Genomic DNA, 21,998 nt, shown 5'->3' on the forward strand with positions numbered 1-21,998 from the left:
TTTATTAGAAACTTGGATATTTCAGAGAATCTGCGACAGTTTATTGCATATTTTTCCTTCAAAAAATAAAAATTCTTGTCACCAAACACAATCAGTAATTTGCACTTTGAAGATCTGTCATGTGATTACCGCAGACTGCACAACTGATAACCCTCAACTTGGGAATAAGCACTTCATCCCACATCGCCATCCGTTAAACCGTTAAATTACGTTTCTCCAACCCCCCTCCCCCTTCCCCCATCCATATTCTTCTTTTCTCTCTAAAGAAAAAAGAAATAACAGTCACTTAGAGTCTACAATCTCTAGTAGATGGCGTTGGCGTTCATACGATTTTCCCCCTTGTCCGTTAACCGAATAAGCATCAACTTGCGCGCAAGGGAACGCCGACTCACGCGGCTTTGAGTCTTGTTTAAGGTCGCGCGCCGTCAGAGAGGTGGGGAAAACAGTTGGTAGCCGTGACAAGAGCGAGTGCGGCTCTCAGTTTGATGCCCGACCAGCTGGCCACGCACGAACAGAGCATCTTCTGGAAAGAAAGGGGAGGGATGCTCTCAGAAGTTGCTGCATTCGCAAGAAACTGTCGTCCTACCAACCCCACCATCATCAAGCCGCCTGGTCGTCGGGAGTATAATAGTCGGGTACGGAGCACTCTACAGGTCGTAAAAGCATGAGTCGGAGAGGTGCGCGCTTTTCTGTGGACGCCACAGGCTTCTGTCAAACTTGCTTTCAATGATTCGTTAGATCGGATATTTAGTGGTTTGTTTTCGTAGTTTTCTAAGTGTTAGCAGACTTTTTCTCCAGGTGGAAGTTCCAGGAAACAAAGTGCAGTTAACCTTTTTTTCCAACCAGCCGACAGCCAGAAGAAAACGCCTTGAGTCGACCAACCATATTGTCTCCATCAGACTCAAACTCTTCCAGGTATGTAGGCATCACTCTCTGATTGCTAATGATAGTTGTTTAAGGCTTCCCCATCCTCATTGCGATTCCTTCAGTGGTTAAGCAAACTGCCAAAGGAAGGTATATAGGAACGAATCGAAACTGCTTTCAATCCGTCACTAGATGATCAGTTTTATTTCGGGCTGATTCATTTCTAAGCCTTTTGAGTAAGTCTTAATAAAAAAACGAAAGTTCCCAATCGAAAATGGAAGTGAAAGAATGACAAAAAACGTGTCATAATGTCATTTAATAATTCTTCCTTTTTGGAAGAAGAATTGGAAATACGTTAGATAATGAATTTAATTCCAAAGAGCGATTTTAATTCCAAAAAAATGGGAATCGCGTACCAGTTGTATATTGTGTCGATAAATCGAGCACGTTCTTTGGTGGACTAGATTGCTTTTCGGGATGGAAAACCTGGGTTTTAGGGCGAAAAATCGCTTGAACTCTGCAAATCTTGTCGGCAATGGACTAACTTGGTACGATGTACGAAACATCTATCAAAGTTTCTCCAATTTCGATGAGATTTGCAAACAGGTACACGTAGCCTGGTGGTACATACATCGTTGCGAAGTGGTACGCGAAAATTATGAGTACCAGTTTTTAGATTTCGAAAAATGGCATTTTTTTTCGACAGCTGGTGTTCAAATTAAAAACGCTGAGAACACTTAATCTTTGCCAGACTCTTAATTTACAACAAACAAGAGTTCAGTTTTCTTTTTCGATAATACTTAATTTCCTAAACTTCAGACTTTTCTTTTAGCATCACTGTTTTTCTCAAATGGTCTAACAGCGACTGACTCTGAATTGCGAGTGGAAAATTTATACCGCAGAAGTACAAAAACACAATTTTAGAGTACATTTATGGAGAGTTAACATTTAAATATCAAATAACTGTAGTTTTACTACCTTCTTTGTATCTGTAACAATGTTTGAAAACATTTCAAGTCCATAAAGCTTAAAATTATAATCTGAAAACTTTGCTGATGGCTTTTGTCGCCAAAATTCGTTTCTGATGGTAAAATTATCGATAAATTTTATACTTTTACGTGCCACTCAATTTTAATTATTTCTCATAAAGCAGCCACTCATCACGTGCAACAATGATTTTTTACTCCACTGAATTGGCACTCTCGCGAGTGGTACATGCTTTTCACGCGAGGTTTCATTGTTAGAAATTTGAGTGATTATACTGAATTATATTTTGCGTGCGCATGATCTGGTACACGTGGGATGCATATTCAGCTTCGAAATTACTTTAAACAAAAGGACATCGCCACAAAATAAACAAAAGAGCATAGGTAAGGGTTTTAAATGTAAAAATAATGCTTTTTTTTTCTTTTTTTTTTTTTTTGAATTATGTCTCTAACTAAACTTTGACTTTCTATTGTCCTGAGCTTTAGAAGATGCATTCTTTCCATCCGGACTGTGCGTATTTTTAATGCATTTTCCGACCTGCTCCAAAGAGGTGGACGTTGATGCATGTTATTTTAATCAAGTGCGACTTTGCCGACTCTTTTTCTTTTCGTTTCTTCGGGCAGCTTTCTCCAAGAAGGCACTGGATGCATTTTCCCCATCACCGATAAGCTGCGCAGATATCCTGTTGAAGCAAGTGCCATAGAATTCTTATCCTGAGGAGATCGTTCAGAATCGCGGCCCATAAACTGTATGCATGAAAGTCAGGAGCGCGGTTATTACAAAGAATAAATCAACAGCAAAAAGGAAACGGCGATAGCAGCTCAATAGAATGCCCTAGATCGTGATAATAGATCTGTCATTGCACTGCCACCATATTATGTTAAAATGCAATATCTGCACAATATTGCCGGATTACCAAATAGGGGTTCGAGGGAAAAAAAGAAAAGAAAAAAATCCGTCTCTTACGAAACTTTTTTCCCGAAATTTCTCCGAATAAATCGCCAAGGAAAGAATCGGTTAAAGAGGGCGCCACCGTTCTGTTTTCACGCGTCTAATTTTATTGTCGCTATAGTTGAACAATAGGATGGATTTCCATTGTTAGATATGTATTGTTGTGTAACTTTTGTCACCCATTGAATGAATGGCGCGGCATTAACTGAATGTTTCATTGTTGGCGGACTAACGTTTGCATTAATTTTCATTGTTGCAGTGATAGAATTTCATTTTTATTTATTTGCGTCGGAGATTAATTTCTCGTGTTTACGATGAAGTTTATTTAAACTCTTGGCGTTCCCGATTGTTAAATAATTTCTCATTGTTGCACTGCTATTATTTATTAGGGATGTCTGCCTCGAAATATTCTCTAGAGATTTTAAGAATGAATAATGCATGCAGGCGCTATACAAAGACTGTTTCTTCTTTTTTTTTTTTTTTTTTTTTTTTTAAGAAGATTATTTGTAGTTTATAAAAAACTTATTTTTGGAACAGAACTCATTTCGCAGTGGATAAATAGTATATGGAAAGTCTTCTGATGCATTATTTTAGTTTTATTAAATAAGCCGAAGAGATGGATTGTTTTTTGTTACTTTTTTTTTTTTTTTTTTTTTAAGAGATGGGATTTCTTGAATCTGCTCGCTGTTTTCTGCTGTTTTTTTTTTTTTTTTCAAAATGTTTACTGAAGAATGTACTGCAGACTGGCTGCTGTTTTATATTCTTTTATAAATTGTCACCGGCACATATTAAGCGGGAAATACCAGAATTATTTATAATTCATTCAGAACAATCTTCAAGATTGATAGCGAAATGTGATCGATGAAACTTGTGCCTGTGTTTAAATCGCTTGAAAATTCCTTCGGGTATTCTTGATCTAATTAATTACGATAGTCAGTAGGGTCAGCAAAAGGCAAAGGTCAGTGGACCATTTATAAGCTTTCGGTTGTAAAATAAGAGAGAAAAAAAATCGGAAAATTTCCAAATAGCAGTGATTTTAGGATCTACGCGATAACTGCGAGATTTTTTTTTTTTTTTTTTTTTTTTTTGAGGTTAAAAAAAAAAAAAAAACATAAAATAAATCGGAGAACCCTTAGATTTATTTATTCTTTATTTTATTTATAAGAAATATTATTCAGTTTATGGAAAAACGACATTATCAGCCTTAAAAACTAATAGCTGATCAATCGCGTTATCAAACTTCATCATCAAATTTCGCACCTTGCAGACATACTGTGGTTCTGTTCCATCTGTCCTTATTACAGATTATATTTCCGGTTTCCGTTACAATCGAATTCCCCAGTAAGACGACCTACCTCCTGCGGAAACAGAGTATTCTACACTGAAAGATCCAGCGTTGGGGATGGATTCGGTAAAGCGTCTACCAGAATAGAATTAGACACTTCAGTTTCTGTCGAGCTCTCAATATTCGATTTTTCTTTAGGGTATCAACTACTGTAATCAGAGACTCAAGTCCTCTGTGACAGTATAATGGTCTCGCCACTTGTCTGTCACTCGTTTGGAGAGGTCTGGGTTCGATTCCTACCTATGAGGGAATCGAACAGAGAAATTTCTAATGTCCTCTTCAATCCAGGTTGTACTTAGCCGACCTCAGGTGGAGGGAGTGGTGTTCCTCCCCCATTCCACTAGTTATTTTGGGATTTACTAATCTCATAACACGCAAATTGAACACAGATCTCTAAAGACATAACATACATTGACGCAATACGATCTAAAGTCGTTAAAGTCCTACAACAACAGAGACTAAGACTTTTCTAAAAGTACAAGTTTCAATTTAAGGTCAGCGCACTCTACTAAAATATTCTCTCGAGAATATTTCCGTGTGATAGATGTATTTCCCAATGATGCTCGCTTCCACTTAAGAGTCTGCAAAACGTCATGTACTTTTTCTGAGAGAATCCCAGTTATCGGTTGATTCAACCACTGCTCATCTGAGTTGTACGAATTATTCGCATTATGATTACTTTCGTTTCAAAAGTGGTACTTGTGCATATGTCTATTCAGATATTCCCTGTCAGAGAATTAATGATTTGGAAACTCCTCTTTTCGATCTTCTCTGAGTTAAAATCTCCCTACCACATTCTGTCAAATTCAGCTGTTGCTTCTATTGTTTTCCCAACTCCAGTAATCACTTAGAACTGTTTGAAACGAATTCCTCCCGTCCAACTTTCCTAACAGTGAGGTAATTTTCCTTGGTGATTTTAATGTTAACAACTCTAGCTGGCTTCAATTTTCTAGTCACACGGACCCAGCTGATCGAAATGCTGAGGCTTTTGCAATTACGAATGACAGTGCACAGATTGTTCACTTACTTGTCAGAATACCAGACAATCCTAACCACGCAGCCAACAAACATAATCTTTTTCTCACAAAGAGCGCTTCTAAGTACACGGTCGAGATGAGTCGTCCTCTAGTCACCTCAGATCACAACTTGGTGATGGTCTCTTCTCCAATGGAGTATTTCTCTTGTGGACATTCTCAACCTCATATTTTTGGGCATTACGAGAATGCAAAATGGGATGACCTGCGAGATTTCTTTTCTTCTTTTCCTTGGTCGGATTACTGTTTCAAATCTTCTGATGCTGGCAACGTTTGCTCAAATCGTGTCAGTGAAATTATTCTTGTAAGGATAAAATCCTTGATTTCACACTCCACCTTAAAATCTCGTCATTTATCTTGACCTTGGTTTTCCAATAAATCTGCTAAGGCTGTTCAAGAGAAGAATGTTGCATATTGTAATTGGCTTGTATCCAAATCTCCAGGTTCATTTTTCTAAATATCCAGGCCTGCAACAATTGTAAAGCAGTTATTAATCAGTCCAAACTAGATTTCGAACAGACTAAGAGTAGTATACTTGCTTCTTGTTCAAAAGGTAGTCGGGAATTCTGGTCTCTTTGCCAAAGCGATTGGCCGCAACTTTTGCCCATCTCTATTCCCACATCTATCAAAACCACATGGTTCTAATGTCACTTCAGCCAAAGATAAAGCTGACCTACTAGCAACTTACTTTTCTTTCAACTCGTATATTGATAATCTTGGTAAACCACCTCTTACAATTCCCAGTACATTCAATTCAATGCCTCCTACGGACTTTCGTCAAAAGGATGTCGGAAGGATTTTGAACAATCTCGATGCTAAGAAAGCTCCAGGTCCTGATGGTGTTTCTCAACTTGTTCTCAAAACCTGTGTGCTTGGAAATTTTCTCATATCCCTCCCATCCAATTATCGTGCCATTGCATTTACTTCTACTCTTTCTAAAGTAATGGCGAAATCAATCAATCGCCAATTCTTAAGCTATCTAGAAACCTTCGATCTGATCAATGATCGCCAGAATGGATTCCGTAAGTGTCGATCCAGTGGTGATATTCTGGCTTATGTTACTCATCTGTGGACAAATGGAAAAGTTTGGTGAAGCTCAAGCAGTTCCTCTTGACATTTCAAATGATTTTGATCGTGTTTGATATAAAGGTCTTCTAAATAACCTTCCATCTTATAATTTGCCAACTGTTACTTGTGCTGGAGAAGGTTTGTACAGAGAAAGCTAGTTACCCAATTACAATTTGGGAATCCAGTGTTCTCTCTGACTGCTCCCCGCAGGTGATGGTAGATGGTTCTTTGTCTTCTGACGTTTCCACTAATGCTGGTGTTCCCAAAGGGTCATTTCTTTCTCCCACTCTTTTCCTCTTGTATATTAATGACCTTCTTCCATTGATCGGAAATGTTATCCACAGTTTTGCCGATGATACCACATTGCATTCCACTTTCCAGTTTGAGAAACTCTGCTCAATCAGCTGCAACTTCTCGAATATCCACTGCCAATTCCTTAAATGCTGATCTATGGGTAATTTTCCAATGGGGCGAAGATTACTTAATTAATTTCAATCCTTGCCCCAATCAGTGCCCCCAAAACCTCTCTCAGACTAGATTCCATTCAGAAGAGGGCAGTTAGGTTAATTAATGACTCCTCTCTACCAGAGTCTCTCCACTCGCTGTCTCATAGACGTACTGTTTCTGCTGCATGCCTCTTCTACAGATACACCCATGGGCACTGTTCTTCTGAATTGGCTTCGTATATTTCCGCTCTCTCTCTTTCAAACCAGTTCGAACACATGCCCCAATCAAACAACATCCTTTTATTGTCCGACTTAAAACTCATAGAACCATCATTTCTTCTTCCTCATTTATTCATTCAACTTCCGGTTTGTGGAACAACCTTCCTCCGTACGTATTTCTTGAAAATTACAATCTACAGAAATTTAATTCTAATGTCAACAAGTTTCTTTTTTTATCTTCTCAGCCTTCAGCCCATGTACAATACTAAGTAAAAAAATTTTCTTGTTTATACTCCGGTACGACCACCAGGTCAGTGGAATTTACAATAAATAAATCAATACAAATTGTTAATCGTATTTAGAAGTCACAGGCTTGAACCCCTGTCCATTCAAATAGTGTGGACTACTGCACTCGTAGTCTTGACCATTCGGTTAGGTCAGGCCTGTAGTTTAGCTTATAATACATCTAGTACTATAGGTTATAATACAACTTAGTTTGTAGTTTTCATTAAAAAACATCCTCAACTGACAGCGATTCTTCGCCATCAGCTGGAGAAAGTTCTGCATACGTGCCACAGCGAGTACAAGGAAAAGGGTATAATCTACAGGTGAATTATCAGTGGCAATTCTTCGGTCAGTCACGACACACAGTGACGTCCGATTGTATTTACCTTTCCTAGCTGAAACCATAATTAAGTTTAAGTGAAGATGTAATTATTAAAAGTGATGACCAGGAAGAGCTAAAACCATGCAACCACCGTTCGAAATTGACTGCCTGCCTATTGTGTGAAAAAATCCGATACAAATTCTTCCCCTTCTTGACATAACTCGAACCCACTCCTTTTCTACATGGACTGGAAGGGCAGTTACAATCGTAATGGATCATGCAGATCACCAGCGATGGTTGTCCCACAATAAGTACTGATCGAGTATCTTAGATACTGTGCATTTATACATATAGAAACTCTACCACAGAGGTAAGATTACCTAAGAATCTTCCAGCAAGCTCCCATTTCTTCAATCCGGAGGAACAGTTGGCAAACGTTTCTAGATACATCGCCAGTAATGCCTTCTTCTCACTGTTCCAGATAAAGCGCAGCACTCTGGTTGTCTGGCGAAGGTTTCACATTTGTAGAAGGCAACCGAAAAATACCATTAATAACATACGGTTCATGTGCATAGAAAGTAATTTTATACTACAATTCAGTGCCTGGCTTATCTCCCAGTGGTGGTGGCAGGCAACGCAGGGTCCCACTAGGGGCCCTGCGGCCAAGCAGCCAGAGAACATAGCACTACTCTGACACAAATCAGACATTATACTTTTCTGGCTTTTACAGTGATTCTATACTTCTTCACATAGTACCATGGCGCAGATGTGGGAAACCACAGGTGGTGCCTTCCATAAAACACTATGCCACTATTTCATTGCGGAGTTGATAAGCACATCCGTTGTGAATACCCTACATCATATTTTTAAGTGTATTCCAACCAGCCCACATTTTCACAATCCTGGAACCGTTACAACATTCAGCCTCTTCTTAAGTCATAAGTAACTTTCTACAATTTCAACTAATTGCAACGTAATCTTGTTTGCTTAAGTTACTGGAAAAATTCTTATATCTAGATTACCTTACCTTACAAACTGGAATTTTCAACGTGCTCATTTCCGGTATGCCCATAAAAGGGAGATCATCAATTACTAACATGTTGTTTCTCCGAAACTAGGTTCTAGAAGTATTTCAAAAAATAGAGAACTTGCAGCTTTAAACAGCGTACATATCTCTACACTTGATCTCGCTGAGAACTACTATAACATCAAAGAAAGGCATACTGGTCTTCCTGAAATCTCTACTCCCAAGACGTGTACTTCACTTAATCCCATTCTTTGTTGAAGTGGATGTCGGCATTCCACAAGCAGGTGTGCTATCAGGCTTTCTCTTCACAGCAGTACTCCTGCCACTTCTTCCTCAGCATTCTTCGCAGGTAGCATGGTTATAATCACCATCCTCCCATCGCGTATAAGAGTGCAGTGTTCGGATCCCGTCAATGATATGAAGAACTTATATAGGCTTTTTTTCCAAAACGTGGCCCACTTATTCGGTTTCATGGTTTCTTCGCTTAAGAATGGTGGCTTTCGGTGTATCAAATCTTCCCTTTCCAGTTAATAAACTGGAAAGGGAAGATTTTAGGGAATCAGACAACCCGATAGATATCCATACGCCTCCTATTGGATCTAAATGGAATTGTCCACCACTTTATAATGTACAGAAATGAGCATACATTTCTGTACATTAATATAACGGAACTCTAAAGACCCCAGTATCGTTTCAACCCTTTTTGTTTTTATTGTAAATAAATTGAAGAACATCACATTTTTCTTCAGCAGACAAGTTAATATTTGATATAGAGAAACGTTTTTCAAAATCCACATTTAGGAATATTTCTGATTTTCAAGTTTATTAATTTTAATTTTAATTTTTGAAGTGAATCAGTAGTTTTTAACCATTTACAGAAAAATAAAGTACCTCATAAACACGTTGTGATCAGAAGGAACATGTTGGGAAGGGAAAGCCTGATCTAAGAGTTGAAATATTTATTTCCTTCAACCACGAATTGTGTCTAAGGTCCCTATGATTTTCAGAGAAACATTCCTTTGAATCACGTTAGTATCAGAGCGATAGAAATAACACAAGAAAACTCAGAAAAGATTTCTTATTACAAAATAGGAAAAAAAAACCACCCCTCCTCCCTTCTCACATTCCCCCTCTCGCTCTCTTTCTCTCCCCAGTGTGTTGTTCTTGCAGTTAATAGAGTAGGATTTCTAGTTGGAAACCGTGAATGAAATTCTGATCCATATCTTGCAACTGCACTTTTGCGCGAATGATACCAAACTTTCCGAGTTTGGTGAGAGATGGGAAATTGGGGAGGGAGAAACGGTAAGTTTAGACGGCGAAGACGTTGGTGGCAATCAATATTTCCCGACATTGGGATTAGGTTTGTGTGTATCGTCTGTCAAAAGTTGGAAAAGTTTGTCACTCAAAAAGATGTATGACTTCGAATTAAAACCTTAAGAGAAACTTGGAAACGGAATAAAGAAATCCTACGTGTAAACTCCTCTCTAACAGCGACGTTAACCAGATAGTGTACTGGAAGCGCGCGCGCGGGTAAGGATATTAAAGTGTAACGGCCTCCGAGTAATTTTAGATTTTTTCCTTTTTTTTTTCGGTTGTTAAAACTAGAATTTTCCACTGACGTTCCCAAAGTTAAAAGTGCTCATGCGCGCACAAGCAAACGGATGCAGACCCATGAATTTATACTGCCAAACGCCTGTTTTTCAGCGGGCTGTCTTCTGATGCGAAATATTGGTAGCGCATCAGAGAACAAAGTCCTACTATGGCTATTTGATCTCCATACGTTCCCATGGCAATACAATTTCACCCCCGCTCTGTCTGTAAAAATTCTACACTCAGTTTAGATACGATAAAGAAAAGTATAGTTTTATATACAAGGAGTGTAACTGATGATTGGATCTGTCCTTACTCTGGATTTTTTCTTTTTTATTGCTGATAAATATTTCTTTCTCTGTTTTAGGCGCTGCAGATGAAATCGTATATCATAATGCGTATAAATGTTTATCAATATTGATATATAAAGATTTCAGTGTATATGAAACCAATTTTGGAATGTCTGTGGATGCCTCAAGTTAGGGGAGCCTCATTTTTGCTGTGGTAGTTGCAAGTCAATGGCAGCCGTAGCCGAGTGGTCAAGAGTGTGGATGCAGTAGTACACGCTCTTTGAGTAGACCTGGGTTCAAGCTCCTAACTGCTAAATACGGTCGATCTGCCAACTCGCACTGGACCAGCAGATTATCATCCATCTTCCTCAACATTGTCAATCCAGGATGGAGGCTTCCATCGTGGATTGCAGTTTACCTTCATTAGAGGGATGGTTTTGAGGTAGCCGTCAGTGTACGCCTTTTGCTATACTTCTAATATCCTTTTGACAATTAATCTGGATGATTATTGTCATTAATTGAAGAAGAAATAATAATCCCAATCTTTGGTTTCAAATACGGTATAAGGCAAGCTGAAAAAAGTTTGTAATTTCTTCAAATACATCACATTTTTTAGCTAAACAAATAAGTTGTTCGCACTCTTAAGATCTCTTTGTATTATGAGAAAGGACAGACGCTTTTCGTAGCTCCAAACAACTCATCACCCCCCCTCCTCAAACGAGGGGAAGAAGCTGGGCCTGCTGATGAATACGCACAATTTCATCCTTCTCCTCCACTTGTATAATCAAATTAGTTTTTCTTCCCGGTTAATAGATAAAGAACCGATACTGCGGGTTCAATGTACGGCCTTTTTTCCTTCGATATTAGGCAGACACACGAATACACAATATATCGGCCGTTTGCATTAACTAGAAAACCGTCTGCATACAAAACAGACCACAGAAAAGGGCACGTTACCATGGAAACGTGTTCGGAATAACCGAGAGAGAGAGAGAGAGAGAGATAACACAGCGTAGAACAAATACGTTTTAATCAAACTAAGTTCGTAAGTGGGAACAGCGCGGCATCCCACCTTATTAATCTACCAATTAACATCACCATCTATGAACAATCAAACGTCAATAATTCCTCAGTAAAACGGAACCATCCAATTATCTCCAGTCCACATAAAAAAAAAGCCCTTCTCAAACTGCCCTAATTCCAAACATCCTCATCTAGTCTTCTTTTGCCATCGATTAATATCCAGAGTTGCGTCTCTCGTCCCCGTAATTTAGAGATGACCTTGCGACTAAAACTCATTTCCTCGTTCCTCCTGACCTGCAAGCACAACCCTATTACTTCAATTGAAAGGCTAATGCGTGTTGCCGTCCCGTGTTCCCCTACAAGTAAACAACTTTTAACTTATGGACAGCTGGAGTCTTTAAAATGACATTAAAGAAATATTAAGTCTTCACAAAATTAATGTACACCCCCTAGTAAATCCTTTGCGTCTTCCATTTATAGACAAAATGGGACTGCTGAATGACAGCGCTGATTAATGAAAGACGCATAATGAGTTCCGATACGAAAGTGCTTCTCTCCGGCTCTTCACTGTGCGCGTGGATGTTAGCCGGGTGGCTTATCGAAGGAGAATTAAGCTGGCTAATGTGATCCCCAGAAAGAGTTGTTGTTTATTAGAATCCTTTTCTTGGCTTTCTTTTTTTTTTTTTTTCTTTCGCATTTTTTTACCCTTCGAGAGTTCGGATAGTGATTTCTCCTTTCTCTACTCTCCTCAAGAGTAATGAGAAACGCCATTGAGTGATGATTTTGTCTTAATTTGCATTATTGAACGAAGCTGGGATTTCCAGTCTTGGTTTGTTTAAAGCATTTTTCTCAAAGACCTCACATTATTTCTAGAATAAGTGAGAGTTTGCTTATTACCGCAATAAAATGGGTTTCGCAATAAAAAGTGGAATGGGAAACCGTTCTTTCCGTCCATTTCTATCAACGTAAATGTATATTTTCTGAATACAATGAATGCACGTGTCATCTTAAGTTTTAAAAGCTACCAAATTGCCAGTTGACTTTATCTGAATTTGTACAAAGGCAATTAAGACTGGTTAGTATATTCCAGTTTTCTGTTTTCCTGGATGAAGAACCCGAGTTTTTGGAGTTAAAAAAGAAAACCTCCCCAGAGAACGATTTGTAAAAAAAGCCTATAAAAGTTCCTTATTCTGAGTTCTTTATTCATCAGGCAGTCAAAATAAGGAGTCCTCAAAATAATGAGGAAAATGTTATTTGTTAAAGGCCACGATTTCAAAGGTCACAACATGGTAAACCCATGGTTTTAAAGGCCAAAACAGGATAAGTTCATCATAATAGAAGCCATGATTTTAAAGGCCACAACACGGTAAATTATGATTTTAAAGGTCAAAATAGATTAAAATCATGATTTTAAAGGCCACAACAGGTAAATCTATGATTTTAAAGGCCACAACAGGATAAACCCATGAATTTAAAGCCCACAAGCATAACATATCAGACGCCATGATTTTAATGGCCACAACATGGTAAATTCATGATTTTAAAGGTTATAACAGATTAACCCCATGGTTTAAAAGGCCATAACAGCTTAAATCCCGATTTTAAAGGCCATAACAGTTTAAACCAACGATTTTAAAGGCCACAACGTGCTCATGATTTTAAAGGCCACAACATGCTCATGATTTTATAAGCCAGAAACATGTTAAAGCCCACAATTTTAAAGCCATAAACATCTTAAAGCCCATAAACACGCTAAATGACCCATTTTAAAAGCCAAATGTTAAAGGCTGTAATTTTAAGGGCTGCACTTTAACAAAGGCCACAGCGAGTCAAAGACCACAGTTTTAAAGTTCAAACTATATACATATACTGATCAAAGGCAACAATCTGAAACTGTGCAATCTGCGAAATGCTACGCCACCATTTTAAAGACCACAATGAGTCAAACACCACAAGTAATATTTTCATGAAATGGCCAAAATATTAAGACGCGCTCATAGAAATTTAAACTCCATAGTTCTTGTAAGATCTTGTAAGCAAAAAAAGCATTCATATCTATTCTTGATAGACATGAACACTTTTTCGCCCTCTTTCTTTCTTTGTTTTTCTCGAAGCAGTCTCTCTATATGGCTTTCTCAAGGGTCGGTAACCTCCCTTACCTGCTACAGCGTTTATAATTCGATGTGTTCCTTAGAATGCTATTAAATTTATTTCCCAAAAATTAATGAGTAGTATCGAACAGACAGGACAGGTTGACAGCAACCTGAGGATGCTATTATGTCTTTAGGGCTTGTCCCGGTGTAATAAATGCACGGAATTCGAGACCTTCCTATCAGGAGAATGAACCCCCGAGGCTGTAAATGCTTTCCACTGAAAAAAAAAAGTAATGATCGAATATCTAAAAAAGAAAAACTGAAATCGAATAAGTACTGAGAGACTCATGTGAGATGATTGGTGAAAAGTGAAGCTGATTGGTCAGTAGTTCTTAATTCATAATTAGCGTACAAGCTGGGATATTTTTCGCACTTTTCAGCGTGGGATAGTGTACTTGCTAGGTGAAATGTGTTGATATCTATAAGATAATAAGATTATTTATTTACTATCGTTTTGCGCAAGAATGATTTCCAAGATTGAATGATGCTATTAAAGGGATTTAGTATTTTACCCAAAGGGTAATGTATCTTTTAAAACGTGAATGCGCTATACTATTTCGAGTAGATAAGTGTTTATCTCCTATTAAGGACAATCATTGATCATTCCTTCTTGTCGCATTCTTCGGGGAGGTGGGCGTTAACAGTTCAAACGTCTATTAATATATTGCACTCATGGAGTGAGTCTCTGAAAATTCTTGGAAAACAAAAAAGAAAAGTTATTTCGTTGACGATTCTGGAGGGAAAAATGTGGAAGGTCGCTGTGGTTATGAGACAGCTATTTTAAGCCTGTATTGGATGGATAGGGCAAGTTCTTGTGACGTTCTTTGATCATCGCAGGAGTACAGAACTACTTGGTTCGCTTCTGTATTCTGGAGAAAGAAGGTGAATATTGAAATTGCTATTTTTTTATTTTGTTTTGATAAAGATGGCACATATTCGGACTGGTTTGGAAAGGGTGGAATTCAGATGCCATTGGTACTCATGGAAATGTTTACAGAATACGCATGCAGAAGAAGCTGAAAGTATGCGCGATAAGGAATGGAGTGAAGTGTAACGGATGGGTCATTAATTAACCTGGCTTTCCTCTTTTCGACAGAGTCTAGGAGTTTGAGAGAGATTTGGGGAACTTCTCCAGATGTGAAAACAATATTCAATCGTTGATGACAGGAAACAATATTTGTCTTGTACTTGTGTCAAGAATGGTTGAAACTTGAGATTAATTCATTGAGAGAAATCGAAGTGGTATTGAAGATAAGTGAAGCTAACTTTTTGCACTATGATGCAATTCGGTTATAAAACGACTGAAGTTAAATGAATCATCTGTTTCTTACTGAAGATTAACCTTCTGTGGACGTTCTAGGAGGCAGGCTTTATTATATGGAATGACCTCAGCGTACTGCCATCTAAAAATTGTAGATTGGATTTCCAGTGAATGGAAAAAGGCCATTGATGTGCTAAAGGTAATAGCAAAGTGAAAGAAGACAAGATGGATTACAGGGTGGGCACTTATTTACAAGGCTTTAATGTCAAACCTGATCATATATCTTTGAAATGTCTAGAGCAACAGTTTAAGTTTCTCCAAACTTTTCCAACTAATTGCACCACAGATGAGTGACGTAAGCCAGAAAACCAGTGGAAAGAAACTGACAAAATCGATATTAGCAATCATTAATCAGACGAAGGGTTTAGATAATGTAAAAGTTGTCAGTTAATGGCTTTCTCCATTATTTTAGAAAGTGCTAAGGTAATGGCAACAGGGCGATAATTGGATGATGGATTTTTTTTTAACCCTTCATCAAAATAAGCTGGAGTTTGGCAAATTTTCTTGAAGAAAATAAAACACCAGTGGAAAAAGAGGATGTAAAAGAGAGACACAAAACAGCAATCAAAGCTAGGGAAACGCCACAGAACAGGAAGGTTTGTTGATAGCAAGGTTACTGAAGATTCTTATAATCTCATCAGAAGAGTTGGTAAGTTTTACCTTTAGATGAGGATCTAAAGTATGAGGATCAAAAGGTTGAGGATCTTGAGACTATCGAATTTAGGGAGGGAAAGTGCCGTGAGGATATATTTAGTATTGTGTCAAGGGATTTGCAGAAATGGTCAATACACAGAAAAGTTGGTTAGTTTTACCTTTAGATGAGGATCAAAGGATGAGGGGAATTTATTAATTTGAACTTGATTAGAACTATATTAAGGTCATTAGTATAGAAAGAACGATGTTTTCTTTATGCCATATGGAAATGCGTCCGTGTATTAGACGAATGAGGAAACAGCGCCCTCTTTTTTATTTTATAGCAACTTAAAAGTATTTTAAAATAAGTTAAAAATCGAATATGTTCGCAGTATAATAACGAAATTCGAGAGACAATCCGTGCAAATGTAAAAGAAGAAAAATTACCGATTTTTTTTTTCATCCACCTCGAAAGGAACATCTCGAATATCCACATTTACCTTTTGAGTTATCTCAGTGGGACTCTTTTTTTTGATAAACCGGCTTGTTAGCCCTCTAAGACTTCTGAATATGTATGCATTACTGCTTTCATCTCATGTGATTTAATAAACTCTCCCGTGCATCGTATCGATTGGTTTTGACGACTTATCCCATTTTTATACATCGCAGAAAAGGGAAATTTGTAATTCCGCTGTCTGATAGAAAATAAGGAACAGTTGATACACGCCACACACCAGATTAGATTTCTTCTTCGGTACAGCCTCACACACAAAAAAAAGGCATGCACCATTAATGCGCACGATCCTTTAATTCTCACTCTGAGAGAAAGGGGGGTAAGGGGTTCCTCGCGTTAGCACTTGTCATGTGCTTTTTTTGCTTCGATTACTTGAGCCGTTATCTTCAGAACAGTTGAACTCGATATTGTTGCAATCCTCCCTCCCTTCAATATTTTTCTCACAGGTGTTGGGGAGGTAGCCATGAATAAAATATAAGCTGCAGAGATTTTTTATTCAGTTTATCTTCTGCCTCGGAAACAAAGTCCTGTTCTTATTTTTTTGCTTTGGGTAGAACTCCACTATTTGCTTCGTGTGGCAGCCATTACTTGAGTGGCGATTTAATTTTTCAAAGTTTTTATTAAACAAACTTTGAAGCCAGAAATAAATAAGCGTAAGAAGGCGCGTATTTTATGCCGAAGACATTTAAAATAGCCGATACGAAGCCTCTTTGGTCACGTATAACGCCATCTATCGAGATATGGGCTAACTAAAAAAAAATTGGACGATCTACGCTTAATCGTCTGCAGTTATACGCCATTTTGTGATGCTTGGAATGATTGGCCACTACTTGTATCCATTGTTATTTCTCCATTATTCTCATCTTCATGCTCAACAATTATTCAATTGTCTCGCGTCATGCAACTTCATGCTCAACAATTATTCAATTGTCTCGCGTCATGCAACTTCATGCTCAACAATTATTCAATTGTTGAGCGTGGAGTTGCATGACACGAGACACGCACTTTACTAATCTGTTTCTGGTCTAACGTGAAGAAATCGGGAAGTAAAGGTCATAAAGCGTGTCGAATTGCCAGTGGAAGCGAATATGAACAGGGTGTGCTTGGATGTCCGTGCGCCATTTGCTTATTTGGTAATAAAATGGGGTCAGGAAAACAGTAAAGGAAACACGTGCATGTCAATTGTGTATTCTCTGCACGCGAAAACAATGCAGGTTTTGTTTTCATCTAATGCGATTGTAAATCAGATTAGTTTTCAGCATACTTTGTATCGGTGTTTATGTTTTTATCGAAAATTCAAACACTTCTGTTCAAGCTGCAATAAAAAAAAGAAAATCCCTTTACATGTTTTGCGAATGGAAAGTTTGTTGATCGACAGAATTATTGATCGATGGACATTTTATCACTTTTCGAGAACAACTGTGAATACACAGAGTAAATGTTCCGTTTATTTCTAGTCTTATCTTTCCGACTTCTGGTGGTACTAGGGAAGCACTTTGCCCTCTAGGTTTATTGCATTTTTTATTGAGTTGTGTTCTTACTCCAAGCTCCAACAGAAGTGTTTTCGAGGAGAAGGAGAATTCTTCAAGAAATATATATATATATATATATTAGACAATTTTCTTGCTTTCAAGGATGCTTCAGAAGAGACGAACATACACAAAAACAGAGAGATGTGGGAGAAACTGACATCTGGATACTCCTTGGGCGCGTGCAGGAGGAGGAACGAACCTGTGCGCGGTTATTTGGAAGTGAAATTTACACTTTCTTCAGGGGGGGAGATGTTTTCTTTTGTTCAACATAACGGCTGCGATTTGTTTGGAGAATTTGGAGACAGGTGTGTGTGGGGGGTTGATGGGGGAGGGGTTAAAATCACATGGAACAAGGAACAGAATCTGGTTAACAAAGTACTGCCAAGAAAGACAATGGAGAAATGTCCCAGTATTGGGAAAAATAGTTTCTCCTCAGCTTCTGCGCATATTTATTTATTTATTTACAAGCAAATAACTCCTGTTTCATGTACTGGTACTTTACCTCATTATGTGAGCGTACTATAAATGATGTTCTCGTACAAAAGCATCATTAATATCTTCCTTCGAGACAGGGAGGAATATTTTATGAATTTAGATGTTAATAAAAGATTTGCATAATTGGAAAACCACAGAACCCACTTCGGGTACTACAAAAGGAGAAGTTCGCTCTTAGATTGATTAGCCAAAGCCCAGGGTAAGTCGTGACGACCCTCGCGTCTGTGTCCATTCTAATTATATCTCCACCCACTGCCTGTCCTATCATTATATTTCTTATCGGGATTTCTAATCTTGTACGAAACTGAAGCTCGGAATTTCAGTGCAGTCTTTCAATTAACATCAGTCTTACGTGGCTGTCTCGCTACAACATATCACTAAGAACCTGGTTTCTATTTTCTTACTGCCCTTCTCTCTCTTTATCTTCTCGGTATCATTTATCTCCCTGGCTGCGTTCTCTTTGTGCCTATTTATCATCCCTTTACATAACTATGGATCGCATTTCCTGTGGCTTTTTTCCCTTCTTTCTTTCAACTTGTCTTTCTTCGTATTTTTCTTTTTTGTTTGTTCCTTTTTCTCCCGGAACTCGGTTCAAGAGAAGTCGTGACATTCCGAGTACTGTACACAATTTCAGGTAAGTAGCGCCATCTATTTGGTTTCTTAAGTCAGGACGGGGGTGTTTACTCACTGGGTTCTAGCCTCACATCATCCATCTGCGTGAATCATTTTTATTTGGTCAATTATCTTCAAGTGTTTTGCATCTACAAATAAACAAACAAAAAAAGGTCATTGAAGGACAGAATGTGGCAGCTTTTAGGCGATTGAGTTTCAATCTTTCATCGGCGGACGCTTCGGAAGTTCGTTCACAACTCCCCTCCTCCTCCCCTTATGCCCTTCGTCGTCGTCTGAAGAGTCCACTGGAGTTGGGAAGATTCCTTCGAGGTTCCACACTGATTGGTTGCAATATATTTATCAGAGTTTATGCAAATGAGCAGTAATTGCGCATTTTTAATTAAGGGACGGGAAAGATTTAGTGCGACCCTTTGTGGCCTTCGCCGTATTTGAATTGCATTAAGAAGATTACGGTCGGAATCCAGAAAAATTAGCGCAATCCGATTCAACAGAGTGATGGCAGGCACGTGGCACTTGCTAAATTAAACCCGGCACGAGGAATTTTCATCAGATAAAGTAGAAGGAAAAAAAAGCCTTTGATTCCAACTAACTCGTACGTCGTTTTTCCCCCTCATTGCGCAGGCGCGTCGAAGAACAAAGGAATTTGTTCAGGTTTGGCATTAATATTAATAATAAAGGAATTTGTGGCCGTGAAGTGGGAATGAAAATGGTGATTTCTCTCTCTCTGCCATCTACGTGAAATGAGTTCCTGACGTCAGCAGCTGCAATATTCCACCCAGCCGGTTTCTCTTGCTATGAAAATGAGCTGCAACTTCCACTCATTTTTATTGTTATGCTAAACTTCAGTATTAAAAGCGAATGTTAATAATGGAAAAATTAATAAAAATTTTTTCCCTTTTTCATTTCTTTCGTAGGGGGTTTCATTTTTCGCGTTTCTATAAGGGCATATTTATGCAGTAAGTCGCAAGGCGAAGAACCCCTTCTTGAGCTTTTATTTATATTCGGTTTTCGCTTTTGGATCCACTATTTCGAGAGATTTTTTTGCCATTCTTTCCAGCGAGAGTTAGAAGTCAATCCACGCTTGTTTGGAATCCAGGTGGTTTTTGCTTTCTGTGAACACCTCCGTGTAGATTTAATCCACTTTTTAATTCAGCTTTCGATACATCTTGATTAAACTGTATTGAGAATCCTTTATAAAGTTGGATAAATCAACGAGAAAGAAGATAGTGAAGCACATAGAGTATCTCATAGTCAGAGGAAGGAATCGAACTGCAAAGGACTTGTACACTTACAACCCCCTAAGGCGTTGTAAGTGTATAAGTCATCAAGTAGGGGGCCCTTTTGCCCAAATTAGAAGACACAATACAATGATGGTCTGGATTACTTTGATGCTCAATTACACCCCATATCATTTGATACAGATCTTCAGTACTCTGGAGATTCTTTAAATCTTCCATGTACTCTGGTTAAAAGATAAATTTACACATTTCTTCTTCATTTAACAAAGTTGTGAAAATGATGCCTAAAAAGTCCCTAAAAAATTTAGAAATCAAAGTTCATCAAGTAATGGTGATCCCAGAACTCTTTAGAACTTCGCAAGTTCAGGGTTTTCAAAGAGAAGATTCAGTTTCAGCTTTTAAAACAGTCAACCGAAAGTTCATTTGTTTGTGTTCGATTTGCAGGGGATGCTCAGAGATTCCAAGTTGTTCGTTTAATAAAACTCGCTAAATGGCTCTTCACATTCCAGCCTGTGTGTTCTCCCTTTGTGTTTCGCTGCCTCCCAATTTACCCCGCGATCATTTGCACGAGCCACGCGGACGCTAATGAAAGCGGCGTATCATTACGAAGGGGGTACGCGACGGCTTTCAATTTTAAAAGTCGAAGAGAGCCGAATGGAGTTTTGATTCATCGTTTTCGTTCTGTCTTAATATTACTCGGACTTTTCTTTTGCGCCTCCTGGTAAGGACATCGTCGAGTTTGAAAGAAATCAATACATTCCCTCACTCACCACGTGTCTGCCCTTATTGTGAAAGTGGATGTGTAGGAAGTGGGTGAACACATCTGGTCCTGTTGTTACCGACACAGCTGCACTAGATTATGCGACACAGAATGTCTCGTAGTCTCGTGCAGCGAGCGTGTGTTTTCGCTGGTCGCTGTGAATGATTTATCTCCCCCCTTTTACAGAGAGTCGAAATCTCACCTAATGACCTGCCTCCCATTGTACGACACTCACCAGAGAGGGTGAAAAGTTTCCAAAGTATTTTAATTGACAGCGAGGAGTTGCAGGGAGGGAAATGGCAGCACTTCATTGTGTGGCCGTGTAATATTCACGTTTGTGTGTGTGTGTGCCTTTCGAGGCAAGTTTTGGTTGCGCTTTATGCGCGCTACTGTTAAACGGGGGTATTAACCACTTGCCACACGAGCCATTCAGCTCGACAAAGGACGCTCTCGGATCGGCAACTAGCTAACTTTCTACGCCCTTTTGACCTTTAAAATGAATCCACACCCTCGATACTTGCTCATCCCCCTGTTTTGTGGAATGTAGCGTTGGAAAGGTTACCAAAGTGAATCCCCTCTCCGCCCTGCACTGAATCCAACATTTCCAGATGAATTTTTACTCTGACCTTTGCCATTTCTAGATTATTCCACTTCAGTTTTACAAAACTCGTGTTGTCAAATATGTCTTCTGATTGAGTTCGCGTTTTCTCCTCAAGCATTTATTGTTATCCTCCACGCTCCATCCTTAAAATTTAATTTATTTCTTCAAGTTAGTAACATCTGTCATAGACTTGAACATTCCCTTTCGTTTACGCACACTACTTGTCTTTTTTAAATACGAAAGGGAGAAGTCTGTGACAAACCAAAGTCTAATACTCCCTAAAGAAATATTCGTTTTCTTTCTACTTGAAATGTTGGGATGTCAATGATATTTTGGGAGCTTCACAGCAGGTCCTTAGGCGAGCAGTTTCTAAATAGTGTACTGTATTTCATTACTACATTAAGAAGGGTAGGGGTAAAGGTAAAATGCAACCATTATCAATCCACTGCAGGATGGAAGCTTCTTCAAAGATTCATCTTGAGGAAAATGAACCATAATCTACCACACTGGTCCAGTGCGTGTGGGCAGATCGAATTTATTTAGCAGTCAGCGGCTTGAACCCCGGTTACTCAAAGAGCGTGTACTACTTCACTCCATCTCCTGACCACTCGGCTACGGGGGCCCTTTATGCTCTAAAACGCGAGAGGAGACCCCACATCTTCAGAAC

General features: G+C 38.7%; 1 protein-coding gene across 2 annotated transcripts in view; it reads left to right on the top strand.

Moving 5' to 3' along the window:
* The first annotated feature begins 416 nt into the window (after window positions 1-416).
* LOC150087002 (latrophilin Cirl-like) overlaps window positions 417-21,998 on the top strand; it is a 180,819-nt gene continuing 159,237 nt past the window's right edge. For both annotated transcript variants that reach the window (XM_090372894.1, XM_090372895.1), the window contains exon 1: window positions 417-915. The gene's annotated coding sequence lies outside the window, so the exon portion shown is untranslated. The remainder of the gene's footprint in view (window positions 916-21,998) is intronic.

This window comes from Mastigoproctus giganteus, chromosome 4, assembly GCF_048544385.1.
Source record: "Mastigoproctus giganteus isolate SK-2022 chromosome 4, ASM4854438v1, whole genome shotgun sequence".
NCBI lineage: Eukaryota > Metazoa > Arthropoda > Arachnida > Uropygi > Thelyphonidae > Mastigoproctus > Mastigoproctus giganteus.